We start from the raw sequence: 14,686 nt of genomic DNA, 5'->3' as shown, positions 1-14,686 counted from the left end.
ATACATTCCTCTGGGTATTTGAGGCAGGAAGTTGAGGTGCTGGTTGTCCTCAGAGCCCAGGCCATCTGCTGCGAGATGGGAAGGTAGTGAGGCAGAGGCATGGAGAAAAGAGGTGGAGGTTTGGAGTAGCCACGTGAATTCCCAGTGTGACTGGTTGAAGGAACTTAGTGATTTTCTCCAGCTGTGCTCAGCCACTAGGCTTGAGAGAGGAGAAGGCCAAAGACGCATTGATTCATAGCTGGCATTTTGACAGCCCTGGATGACAAGAAGACAAAGAGGACAGAGGATTACTAGTGAAAACTAACATGTCCTGTAAACCAAGGAGCCTCGGATAGAGAAGGAGGGAAGTAAAACCAACTGGATCCTGATGGATTGAAATAAAATGGAGGAACCAAAGTTCTGGAGGGACTTTAGGAAATTAAGAGCGGGATTAGCGAGAATAAAACTCTGAGGTAGCATAAAGCAACATGGGGAGTTGTGGCTTAACGGATTTTGTGAGGATGATTTGGGCGTCGGACTTAACTGGAAGCATCTATGAGTCAACCCTGAGATGAGATGGCTGTGATAGGAGGTGACCTCATTACACTCAACCTGAGGCATCACAAGCATCTTTCTCTTCTTTAGCAAAGTAGAGGGCTGGGCAACCACCGAGTTCCACTTCAACTCTGAAAGTCTACTTCCAAGTCCACCCAACACACACTGAAGTGCATACCAGTCAGCAAACAGATTTCCTATAAACTCTTAGATAAACCATCGACCCCTTGGAGATCTGTGTTTTAGTTCTTTATTGTGCTCTGCATACTGGACGTGTGTGTGATGCTGTTTTAGAACATGTTGCATTTTAAGGAAAGGAGAAGCTAAGATATATCATCATTGCTCTTATACTTTGAGACCTATTGGGATTAACGGGCCTAAATAAACATTTTCCTCAGGTGAGTCCTGTAGGTATGAATAATTTAATCCCTGGAATTAAGGCCTTTGACAGCCCTGGGAAAGGAGGCTATCCAAATAAGGTACTGTTTGTGATATTGGACTATTTCCTTGATAATACTACCATAGGAAAAATAGAAAAAGTGTAATGAGTATACCTTTTTGTTTAATTTAACCCAAATGTATTGGCTACATTTTTTCTTTCTATTACGTTATTGAATCCAGTTTTTACTTTCCCATATATGTGAGAGGTTTATTTGCAACCAGAGCAATGTGTCTGATAGAAAAATACCCCAGTGCTAATCTGATTTCTCTTTAAACCTTCATATATTATAGTTTAACCTGAAACTAAGCCTGCAAAATGCAAATTATCTTTAAAAGACCAATTTGAGTCACTGGGACAACAACCAGAACAGTGACTAGCTATGAGTAATAAGATGGAGTGCCCTGAAGATGAAGTGCATAAACCTCCTCTCTTCCTTCCTTTCTTCACGGCCGAATAGTCACTGTTGGTGCCAACATACACTATAGCCTTCAAAGACCAAAAGTCACCCTGAGGACTCCAGACTTAAAACACTCCAGGAAGTTAACTCTGCCTCAGCTACACCCATGTTAGGAACTACCTCAGATACGATGTGTGATGGATGGATGGATAGATAGATAGATAGATAGATAGATAAACAGACAGACAGAGGCTATTGGCAGACAAATGAATCTAAACAACTCCCCAAGGGTCTAGCCCTTAGTCCAAAAATGCAGAGTCATCTAAGAATTACAGAGGAGTTTCATGTGCCACCTGCCTCCTGGAATAGCCAACAACTGTGCCTTTCTTCCTAGGCCTAAATCCCCTCTGGCAACAGGCAGTCCCACCAGAAGCAGTAAGTCTTTTTAACCCTGGAGTTGACATTTTTAGATTGGAGACGGGTATTGTCTGGTTTGTAGGCGTTAAGGGAAGAGAATATTTCAGCAGCCCAACTTTCATTTGACAGATGAACTTCTGGGCTCCTCCAAACCCAGAATATTATCCCAAGGTATTGGAAGATGGATTTCCTTAGGTCTGGAGGTAGATTTTCTGTCACTAAGAAAATAGCATGATAGTCCAAGACCGAAGCCATGAAGAAAGTACTGTCACAGTCTATTCCACAGAAGAAAGCTTGACAGGAAGGCATCTGTAAATGCTTGACTGGATGCACAAATGAATGGATACAGATTATTCCGTTTTCTGCTTCCTAAGCATACTAACCAAAAATACCATTGGAATAAAATTAAACCACATCTGCTTCAGGAAAAAAAAAAGAGAATCTTCTCAAAGACTCTCACTAGCAGGCAGAGTCTACCATCCTGCTTGGGTATCCTTGATAAGGCCTCAGGAATGTAACTCTTACCACTTACTGAATTGGACAAAATAGTCCAAGAGACCATTTAAAACACTTTTATTTTAGTGTACCTGGTATATATGAATATGGATAAAACATAACATGTGATTTAAAATATCAAAGGTAAAGGATAAAATATCACACATTTCTGTCTTTGATTCGAGACTGTCGGACAACTTCTTTAAATGATGGATGCTATTGCTCTTATATAATACAAATGGAATACAGATATATATGTATATGGAGGATATCTATGTTAACATAATAATTTGTAAAGTCAAAAACCTGATATCGTAGGGGCTGGCCCCGTGGCCGAGTGGTTAAGTTCGCGCGCTCCACTGCAGGCGGCCCAGTGTTTCGTTGGTTCGAATCCTGGGCGCAGACATGGCACTACTCATCAGACCACGCTGAGGCAGCGTCCCACATGCCACAACTGGAAGGACCCACAACGAAGAATATACAACTATGTACCGGGGGCTATGTACCGGGGGGCTTTGGGGAGAAAAAGGAAAAAATAAAATCTTTAAAAAAAAACAAAAAAACCTGATATCGTAAATATTAACACTAAGAAAAATATATCCCTGGTGCTGTGAGCTTCAATCCTTCCTTGTCTTCTTTGTCTATGAAATCACTTATCCATATCAATTACCTAGACATATCAAACTCCCATCATGACGACCCAAATTGCCAAAATCATCTTTGAGGCCAAAAGTCAAAACGTTACAGTGCATTTCACTAATGTTATAAAAATAATCTCTACAGTGTCCCAATAAGACAGTAAATAGATTATTTTACTCAACTTATCAATTGTTCCAGTGGGTCCTACAATGGTGAAACTTAAAGATGACCTCAAAATTGTTCTCCACAGACCCTGGGGAGAAGGGGAGCAGAATAAGTACCCTAAACTCTAAACTTGTTGATCTTTTCAGAAAATCAGAATAAAAGGTCTTTATGGCCCTTGGCTTGCCCATTGGCATCCTCCAATGTATGAGAGGTACTAGACCATCGGGGTGCGAGTCAGACTCCGTAGCCAGCCTGCCTGGGTTTGAATCCCAGCTCCACCTCTCGACAGCTGTGTGATCATGGGCAAGTCACTCAACTTCTCTAAACCTGAGTTTCCTCATCAGTTAAATGGGGACAAGAAGAGTGTTTACCCCATAAGACTGTAGTGACGATTAACTGTAGAAATGTCAACTGTGGCCATAAATTAAGCTCGCAAGAAGTGCTTGCAATTATTACAAACCTTTACAAAACACTGTGAACGTCGGCTTTTTCACCTTTAAAATGGTTCAGGAATTTTTAAGATCTATCATGGGAATCGATGTGATTTCAGTAAACTCTCTACAATATTTCTGGGGCATCCACAACACGCTCATACTTTGCGAAGTCCAGGGACACGAAGACCAAGACTGCCCTGTGCTCCAGAGGCTGCCAGTCTTGCTGAAGATGCCAGTGGAATTCACTGAAAGTCAAGGTGACATCTGTCATGTACCTTCCGTCTTTTTTCATTGTAAACAATGGTGTGAATAAAATGCTGTGGGGGCAGAGATGAGAATGACTAACTCTGCCTGGGGAGTCACGTCAGGGAAACATTTAATAGAAGCCGTCACATTTGGTCTTGGCCCTCACAAGGGAAGATGAATTGGAAAACAGGGTGCAAATGGACATGGGAGGAGCGTTTACGAGTGGGGAAACCTTTGGGGTGAGAAGTTTAGACAATATGAAAGTGTGAAGTGTTCCCAGAAAATGGTGAGACATTAGATACGACTGATGCTTAAGATGGAGGGGAGGGGAATTAACCTGGAAAGGCCCCTCTGCAGCTGCAGATGCCCTTGAGTACCAGACTAAGCAAATTGGCTTTTATGTGATATGGGCATGGGCAAAGGTTTAATGGAGCAAACTTGCTCGCCCTCCATGTGAGAATTCAACCTCTGATTACCCCTGTTCTCCTGACATCTGATAAAATTAAAATGTCAACTATGTTCCTAGGCAACATCAGTTATGGTAAAAATGATCCTGACAGGTAGCTTACATATGGACCAGAAGAAACTATCAATGAACCCGGTTAGGATGTCCTGTGTGGGGACTTCTCTGAGTGTGGTAACCCTTATCATCAGACATGACCCTTAGGGGAACCTGGAAGCTATACCACTGTAGCGGTTACAAGATACATTGGTGCCCTTTGGGGGTACGAAGCTGTGAAGCCAGGGCAGATCCCATGTACTCCTGATGTGGGTTCATCTCCCTGTTGTGTACACAACAGCTGACAGAGCTCCAGCTGAGAGGAATGCTGAACTCTGCTTTGCTGGCAAAGCGTGGCTCCTGTCCCATATCTTCTGAGTAGATGGACGTCAAGTAGATCCCATAACTTGTGAGTCTGAAGGTTTAGCTGAATCTAAAGAAGACCCCTTGGTGGGCTTTGCAATGAAGAATGGAAACCCAAGGAAGCAGTAGACTGACCTGTAAGATAAGTGAGAAAGACAAGTCTGATAATATTATTCAGAATTATTTTTATCATAACTATTTGGAAGAGTTTTCTAGAATATAGAATTTCTAAATTAAAGCATTTTGGAGGACTATGTAAAGCTCTAGAAAAAAATTCTTTGAAATAAAATTTGGAGGGCAGTGATCATGACATGAACATGTTCAAGTGTCGAGAAGTTTCGTATGACTAATGGAAACGATAGAAAAAACTACAAATGGTTGGAAAATTATTTCCCTGGTCCAAAAGATGAGTTGAAATGGGCTGCTATAACCTGATTCACCTCATACCTCTATAAAATTAGATAATAATCAGCACAGAACCAAGTTCAGGTTCTAAGCATTTGTTTTTTTCACCATAACATCACTACATGAAAAGTACATGAAACTGAAAAGGATTGCGTGTGCTAAGAGTCCTCTGTGCTGGTCTGTGGGTCAGCTTTATGATGAAAAGGTGCCTGATGTGGTCCCAAATCTAACCAAGAGAGAGACAACAGACAAACCACTAATGACATTCAATGTGCTAAACGCTTATAAGTAATGTGCCCAGATTATAGGAGACCAGAAGAAGGAACCATTAATTCTGCTTGCCTGGGCTACAGGAAGCGTCTCAGAAGGAATAATCTAAAGGCTGAAATTTTAGGAGCAAATAGCATTTTCTAGGCGGAGAAGAGAGAGAGAGAAAATGTGTGTGTGTGTGTGTGTGTGTGTGTGTGTGTGTGTGTAGGGGTGAGTGGGAACATGCAGGAGGATGGAGATAAAGCAAGAATAGCAAGGAAGTTTCACGTTGCATTCCCATCACGTGCCAAACTGCTGTGAGCACTGAAGCTCTGCCTGATGTGCATGCCAACATCAGGATCCGCTATGCTCTGATGATCAAGGGCTATTCTAACCTGCTCCTCCTGGAAGAGCCACTGGCTGACTGAAGCCTAGTCTAAAAATGGACTTTCTCCACTTGGGCAGACCTTGACATTTTTTATGTTGTCATCACTAAACATTCCCTCTGATGAGCAGTAGTCTTCTGTTGTACGATCCAAAGCACATATTCTGGGCATGGATGGGGCTGCTGTATGGGCATAAACCCATGAGTAGCATATGGTCCCTGCCTTCAAAGAACCAACTCACAGTCTAGAAGAAGAGAGTGAGTGTGCAGTCAAGTAACAGTGGGATATGCATTATGCTAAAGATAAGTGTATTCACGATGGATGAAGGTGCATAAAATAGTAATGCATCATTTTAACCAGAGCCAGGTTAAGAGCCTTTGGAATCTAACAAAAGAATTTAGACAAATGAAAATCGCAATAGAGAGGCACTTAGAACAGTGTTTTAAGAAGTTTTGTCTGGCGGCAATGCTGTTTCAGTCAGGATACAGTGAGAAAAACAGAGCCTACAATCAGATACTTTTAATATGAGGAATTAATTGCAAAGCATTGGAAGAGGTCACCGTCCAAGGGGATGACTAGGACACTGAGAGATGGGGCTGGAGGGAAAAAGGGAAGCAGTAGAGTTCCAGAGCCAGCAGCTGGAAGCACAGGGGCCATGTAGCCCCTGCTAGAATTGCCACAGGAATGGAGAGAACAGGAGAAATCCCAATCTTCTTCTTCACCTTGCCCTGTGTTCTCTGGCCACAACCCATCTCCTCCAATCAAAATGGAAAATCTTGTGCTTAACAAGTCACCAAGAAGAAAACAGGAATACATGCCCCAACAGATTAGGAGAATATCTTTGCAAATCATGTATCTGATAAAAGACTCGTATCCAAAACATATGAGGAACTTGTAAAGCTAATAAAAAGAAGACAAACAAATCAATTGAAAAATGAGCAAGAGACTTGAAGAAACACATCACTAGAGAGAATATACTAATTATTATATACATTAGAAGATGCTCAACATCATTAGAGAAACGCAAAATAAAACCACAATGAAATACAAAGCCACATCCACTAGGACGCTTATGATAAAAAAAGACAGACAAATATAAGTGTTGGCAAATATAAGTGATGTGGAGAAATGAATCCTCATATTTTCTGGTGGGAATGTAAAGTGGAATATCCAGTTGGCAAACAGTTTGGCATTTTCTTAAAAAGATAAACATAAACTTACCATATGATGTAGCATAACTCCTAGTTGTGTACCCAAGAGAAATGAAAACATTTGTCGACACAAAGACCTGTCTGTGCATGTTCACAGCAGCATTATTCATAATAGCCAAGAACTGGAAACAACGCAAATGTTCATCAACTGGCGAATGGATAAACAAATTGTAGTACCTGCATAAAATGGAATACTACTCAATAAGGAGAAGAAACAGCTACCGATACATGCAACAACATGGATGACTCTCATAAGCGTGGAGCTAGGTGAAAGAAGGCAGAATTAAAAGGCCACTTACCGCTGGCCCCATGGTGTAGTGGTTAAAGCTCCTCATGCTCCACCTCAGCCTGGGTTTGTGGGTTCAGAGCCCAGGCAAGGACCTACATCATTCATCAGCCATGCTGAAGTGGTGACCCACATACAAAATAGAGGAAGATTGGCACAGATGTTAGCTCAGGGACAATCTTCCTCAAGCAAAAATAGAGGCAGATTTGCAACAGATGTTAGCTCAGGGTGAATCTTCCTCACCAACAAAAAAGGCTGCTTACTATATTATTTCACTTATATGACAGTATGGAAAAGCAAAACTATGGGAACAGAAATCAGATTAGTGGTTCCCAAGGGTGGAGGCATAAGAGAGGACTGACTACAAAGGAGCAAGGTGGGGCAAAAGGAGGCCTTTGAGTCTGACGAGAATGTTCTGCATCTTGTTTGTGGTGGTGATTTCATAGTTTGGCAAAACTCACTAAACTTTACACCTAAAAATGATGAGTCTTAGTATATTTAAAATATACCCCAATGCACCTGCCTTTAAAAAATAAAAAACAGTAGACGAGTGGCAGGAAGGCCAGCTAGGAGAACGCTGCTGAGGGGGAAGAACAGAGAAGAAAGGAAAAGGATCTGATGACGGGAAGCCTGCTTAAGAAAAAGGAACATGATAGAGACAAGCTTCCTGGAAGCCAAAGAGTTTAGAACTATAAATAGAGAAGACGGAATGATAAAATACATAACTAGTTGTGACAACGGAACGCCAAGTAGCTTCTTTGTAGAGGCAAACACCGGGATAAGGAGAAAGGTTCTGGTAAGTCTGTCGTGAATAAGGAAGAAAGGCATGCATACAGTCGCTCATTCATTCATTTACTCATTCATGTGTTCATTCATTCTGTGTTTCTTTTGTACTCACCATGGGCAGTGGTCAGGGCAAACGAGAAAGTTGAGAGCTGAACTCACCCTCTCAGAGCAGAGTGTCTGGGTGCAAAGCCCAACTTCAGACTGGGTCCTCATGATTATCCAATAGTTGTTCCCTCCCAATTTTGTTTCAAAAGGTTCACCAGAGGTCCCTTCATCCCTAGGCAGTGAGGCTCATCCTGAACCCAGGATGAATCCCGATTGGCCTGAATCAGCCGTGGAAATCCTAATCCCCTTCATCAGTGATCAGCTAGACACGGGAACATGTCTTAATTCCCCACCATGAGACAGAAAGGGAAGTATACTGGAAGCTTCACATTTTGAATCAAAAGACAGCTTCTTGAGGAGAATGTCTTTTGTGACAGCCCCTTCCTTCCTGCTTGGGTAGCTGGAATAAGATTGTGTCATCTGGAGCCACATCAGCCATCTTATGACCATACGGTGGCAAGTCTGAAGACAAAAAGCCAAGTAGCCAAACATCGCGGAGGGGGGAGAATAGAAAGAGCCTGGGTCCTTGAGGACACAAACCGTCTGCTATACCAAAGGGGAAACCATCTACCTCCAAACAAACATCATGGAAGATAATAAAATGGCTGTATTGCTTGAGCCCCCATTAATTTCTTTCTGCTCCTTTTCATCATAACTGATACAGGTAGCATGACTCTGGCAAAAGAGGATTCCAGTATGAGGTCTCAATGAGAACCTAGCAACAATCTACATGGTTGTGCAAGCAGCCCTCACCCTAAGCCTCATCAAAGAGTTGGAGAGAGGACAGGAACTCGCAAGAATGTGGAGGAAGGAAAGACCCTGCTGGGTTCCAGAGAAGGATTCCATCCTTGAGATGGGAACCAGTGGGAAAATGGAAGGTATCAGAGACGAGATAAAAGGTCAGTTCTAGTCTCTGGGGCAAATGGGTGCCAATGAAAACCAGACATTAGAGAGAGGAAGGACCCATTGGGTAACGAGGGAGGGGAAGAAAGTCCCAAAATATTTTTTGCACCCATGGACAATGAATTCAAAGTATCTAAAAATGAACCCAAAGTATACCAACCAGTTCATCTTGTGGTCACCAAGTCTTTGGAAGGGAGATATGTGATTTACAGTCACTCATATCACTTCTTATCCCATTAAAGCGCAGGCAGAGAGTCCTGAGATGGAGAGATAGGGCATTACGACTTCCCATCTGTGCAAAGACAATGAGTGAAGGCCCTTTGAGAATAGCCACAGGGGTCAGGCAGTTGAAAGTCTGAGAGCTTCACTGGCTTTGGGGGTTTTGATGCAGAGATGAAGTTTCCTTTATGTGATCCTTCTTCTTCTCCTGCTCCCCAGGAAACACAACATTTTCCCAACACAGCTCTGCAAGTAATTCCCCAGAAAAACAGGACTGGAAGGAAGGTAGGAAGACGGTAGAAGATTCGAAGTTTTGGTTTTGTGAAACAGCAGAACCTTTTAAGGAACAAATGCGTCATCTTGAGACTGCATTTTCAGTATCTTGATCTACATACTTTTCATATTCTGGGTTTTTTAAAAAAAAATTAATAAAAAATATGGTATACTGTCCTTTTTCTATTTCCCGGCTTATGGTTTGATAATAGAAATAGGGGTCCAATCTTGCCTCAGTCCAGCTCTCCACCCATCTCAGCTCAACTTTGTCCTATTACACAACTTTCTTTTTTATCACTGCTCCATCTCTGCCAGGCCTGACCCGAAACTGATGATCCCAAGCTTTCTTAATCCAAATCAAGGCAGAGAAGTAGAAAATATGATCTTCGTGGAAAAACACTGGCATCAATCAACGTCACAACACTTGCGTCCTGGCCCTTGGTCTGGACTTTACTAGATGTGTGATCCCGGACAAGTAGGTTAACCCCCTGCATCATGCATCACAGGCCTCTCACGTCTAAAAGGAAGAGAGTCATTCTTTCCAAGCCTCCTTTACAGAGTTATTGTGGGGATGAATCAACACTGAATTGCCTTAATTTTTAAGTCAAGAGGGGCAAAAGTGAAGTGAGACTATGTGCTTGAAGCACTTCTGTGTTACAGAATTGTAAATAGTAATAATTATCATTATGTAACAAAGTACAGAAATACACAATAAAAAAATTTCAATAAATTGATTCCGTTATTCAAACAAAAGTTTTCTTCTAAAGCCCACAAATTGATCTTTTCTAGTTTCCGTATTTATACCCAACAAATAGCCAAATCAAAATGAAAATGTGAAAGAATCTCAGCGTTTTGCTTACTTTACAGCTTACTACATTACTTCTGACGTGTTATTGGTGCGTCACAGAAGATGTTGAAATAAGCATCCAGTGCCTCTCTACTTTGTGACAAGACTCACTTGCAATGTGAAAATTGAATCCACACTCAATATCCAGCATTGTAAGGATTCTTTGCAAGAATCGTGTTTTTCAATAACTAGATGTATTTGTTTTTAGTGTCTTTAAATGAACATTTTTATTGACGCATAACACGCATTCAGATTATAACTGTGAAGCTTGATGCCTTTTCACAAAATGAACAAACCCATGTAACTGCCGTACATCAGGAAATGAAACATTATCAGCACCCCAAAACTCCCCTTATGTTCCTCCTAACCACCTCCTTCTACTCCTCAAAGATAACAACTCCCTGACTACCCTGTCAATTAAGTTTGCCCTTTGGGGAACTTTATATAAACGGAATCATACATTTTGTGGTTTTTATTGTCTGTGCATCTTTCTTTCAATATTTGGTTTGAGGAATTCATCCGTGTTGTGTGTAGCAATAATTCACATATTCATTTTCATTGCTATGTGGCATCCCCTTGGATGAATGCACAACATATTCATTCTGCTGTTGATAACATTCAAGGCTATTAGGAATAGGGCTGCTATTAATATTCTCACACAGAGCATTTACTGCATGTATCTGCAATTCAGTTATGTATGAACTAAGAGTGCAATTTCTAGTCACAGAGTAGGAGTACGTTTAACTTTAGTAATTACCCCCAAACATTTTTCCGAAGTGATAGCACTAATTTACACTCCCACTAGCAGTGTGGGAAAGTGAGTCCCAATAACTCCTCCTCCTCAATAGCACTTAGTGTTGTTAGTTTTGTTTGCTTAGTTACGGTCGCCCTGGTGGATGAGTAGTGCTATTCTGGTGCTATTTTAATTTGTATTTGCATCTCTCCATATGCTTATTGGTCAATTAGAGAGCTTTTTTGAAATGTTTGTTCAAATCTTTTGCGCATTTTTCTATTGGGTTGCCTGCCTTTTTTTATTGATTTGTCAAGGGTCCCTTGTCAAATACATGTATTATGAATACCTTCTGCTCCTGTGCAGCATGCCCTTTCACGTGCTTAGTGATGTCACAGGATGAGCAGAAGTTCTTAATTTTAACGTCATCCAGTTCATCAATAGTTTTCTTAATGGTCAATACTTTTTGTGTCTTAGTTAAGAAATCTTTGCCTAGTTCATAAAGGTAATGAAGATAGCATCTTACATTATCCTTCAGAAGCTTTAGAATTTGACCTTTCACATTTAGATCCAGAATCTACCTACAGTTAATTTTGTGTGTATGGGGTGAAGTATGGATTGAAACGCGTTTTCTTCAATGTGGACGTCCTTATGGATGTTTTAAAGACAGGCCTTTTTCCACTGGATGTGTCTGCTTCCGTTTGTTTATTTTTTTCTTTCTTTCTTTTTTTTTTTTGCTGTTCATCTATTTTCCTAAGGGTTGTACTAATTTAGACTGCATACCTTTGCAGTGATACCATATCATTTCAATAATGCAGCTTTATAATAAACCTTGAAATCTGGTCATATAAATCCCCCAGCTTTGTTCTTCTTGAAGATAGACTCAGCTGTTCTTAACCTTTTTCATTTCTACATGCATCTTAATATCAGCTCATCAATTTCCACACACATAAATACAAAATTGTGATTTTCTTTTAATGATATTGACTTGAAAGTTAAATTTGGGGAAAACCGCCATTTTTGTAATATTGACTCTTCTAATCCATGAAAACTATCAATTTTTCTGTTTATTTTCATTTATTTATCTCCATTTTAATTTTTCATAAAAACATTTTATAGTTTATAGTCTTTTCTCCCTGCTTTAGTTTGGATATTTTCTACTGAGATATATTCCTGATAACTAATCTGCTCTTCAGCTGTGTAATCTGCTGATAATTACATCTATTGCATAATTAATTTCAGATTTTGTATATTTTAATTTCCTGATGTTCTATTTAATTCCATTCCCATTGAATTTATACATTCCAGTTTTATTGTAAAGTTCTTCGTTTTGTCATCTATTTTGTTTAACATATTAATCAGTTTTCTTTTTAAATATTCTTCTGAAAGTTCAATATTTTCTGGGATTTTGTTTCTGCTTGTGTTTTAATATTTTTCTCTCACTGGGTCCTGTTTCTTGGTATGCCTGGTAATTTTTATTGAATCCTAAACATGGTTTATGGGGAAAAAAATGTAAAATTTCTGAATAATCCTATCCAAATTCCAAAAGAATGTTCTTTGGCTCCTTGAAGATGCTTAATATAGGATAAATTGCTTAATCCAGTCAGGGGTTGAGCTGGTTTGAAATTGGATTTTAGTATTCACAAGGCTTTATCTAATTTCTGGCTTGCCCAGATTCCTAAAATATAGTACTTCAGGGGTCCCAGCTGGATTGCTAATGAGGCCTCCCTCATTTGGCAGGTCCTGAACTACAATTTTTTTTTCACTCCAATATCACGAGACATCCAATAGTTCTGCTTGGAGTTTTTTGGTCTCTTAGCAACTGATTCCTATCCAGCTTCTCTACCTCTCCCCAGAACAATTTAAGAATTAGCAAAATCCTTTAAGAGAAAAGCAGCTCAGAATGTGTCTCACTTCTCAGAACTTACCTTTCTTCCAGAATTGTGGCCCCTCACATCTTGATTGCGTTAGTAGGTCTAAACACCAATTTTTATCTCCCCAGGCCCATGAGAACAGCAAAAGCTCTGCTCAGATCCTCTTCCACTTTGCCACTGAGTTACTCTGGCCTTGTGTTCTCAGACTCTTTGCCCAGGATATGAATATGCAAGCCCCTTAGGGGAAAATCAGCATAAAATATCAGGTTCTCTTCAGTGAGAGACCTTTCTCTTCAAGACTTTAGACCCTTACTCTTGTCCATTTTAAGAACTCTTTACTCAGACTCTGTGCGTGTGTGTGTGTGTGTGTATGCATGTGCATGTGCATGTGCATGTGCACGTGCGTGGGCATGCTCTATCTCGCTTTTCTTTATTCTTGACAGTAGGATTGGTTTATCCCAAGCTAGTCCTTCAGAGCCATAAGCTGACACATTGTGCTAAAAATTAAAAAAACAAAGAATAATGATTAGTAGTAACTTTTCCATTAAGTATCTTTTTTACCTCCTTTAAGATAGCCTGAAAGAAGGAATTTGAAGAAATGTCTTGAAATTACCAAATTTCTCAATAGAATTCCATGACACTGATAAAACACTGACACATGTCAGGCATAAAATGTGTTCTGTTTTAAAGTCCTTCCACATATTAAACTATGAATTCTTAAATTACTGTAAATGTGGTAGTCATTAGTGCTGGTTTCCAAATATTCTAATTCTTCGCCCTTCTGCGCCCTTTCCCCTTCTGGAGCATTGCTTGTCCTGGCTCCCTCGTGGTGGGGTATGACTAGCTTTGACCTACGTGTTGTGAGAGTAAGCAAAGTGTGTCACTTCCTCGCTGGAGCATTTCCTCGTCCCACTGAGACCCTTCAGAGCTCTCTTTTTTTCCTGCCACAGTGACCATAAGTGTTCCAGATAGTGTTGGGTCCCAGAGCAAAAATGATGACAACATAAAACAGAGGCCCTACTCAAGCCTCAGGGGCTGAATAGCATGGGCAACAAGTTAATCTTGATTCAAACCACTGAGATTATGAGACTGTTTGTCATTGCAACATAACTCAGCCTATGCTGTTCTATACGTTAAAGAAGGTAAGAAATAACTACAGTCCCATTTCTCTGATAAAATTAAGCAAGACTCAAATTCTTCCCCGGAAAGCTTCTTAGGAACATGAAGAATGTCCTATTTATTTCTGCTGGCCTTTTACCCAGTATGGTTTAACTAAACTATTCAGTACAGAAGAACTTTTGAAACAACTGGATGAATGATCAAATTAATCCTTTTGTATGAATTGTATATGTAAGAAGACAAAAAGGTAGGATATTATCATCTCATGGATTTGGAATAAGATAAATATGGATTCAAATTTTGGTTCTATCACTATCTGTATGATCTTGATCAAGTATCTGAATTTCTCTAAGTCTCTGCTTCCTGAACAGTAAAATGAGAAAAGTAATACCAACCTCTAGAGGTTGTTATGAGAATTAAATGAGATAACATGTTATCTCATTAGCATGGTTTCTGGCACATACTAATACTCAAAAATGGCAGCTATCGGGGCTGGCCCCGTGGCCGAGCGGTTAGGTTCGCGCGCTCCGCTGAAGGCGGCCCAGTGTTTCGTTGGTTCGGATCCTGGGCGCGGACATGGAACTGCAGACCACGCTGAGGCAGCGTCCCACATGCCACAACTAAAAGGACCCACAACAAAGAATATACAACTATGTACCAGG

At 40.5% G+C, this 14,686-nt stretch overlaps 1 long non-coding RNA gene across 1 annotated transcript; it reads left to right on the top strand.

Moving 5' to 3' along the window:
* The first annotated feature begins 7,882 nt into the window (after nt 1-7,882).
* Nucleotides 7,883-9,631, top strand: LOC106782637 (uncharacterized). The gene is made up of 3 exons (XR_001379881.3): nt 7,883-7,964; nt 8,724-8,958; nt 9,401-9,631. It is a non-coding gene; the product is annotated as an uncharacterized lncRNA (long non-coding RNA).
* The last annotated feature ends 5,055 nt before the right edge of the window (nt 9,632-14,686 follow it).

This window comes from Equus caballus, chromosome 26 (genome assembly GCF_041296265.1).
Source record: "Equus caballus isolate H_3958 breed thoroughbred chromosome 26, TB-T2T, whole genome shotgun sequence".
Classification (NCBI taxonomy): Eukaryota; Metazoa; Chordata; class Mammalia; order Perissodactyla; family Equidae; genus Equus; species Equus caballus.
This window is presented reverse-complemented; position numbering and strand designations above follow the sequence as displayed.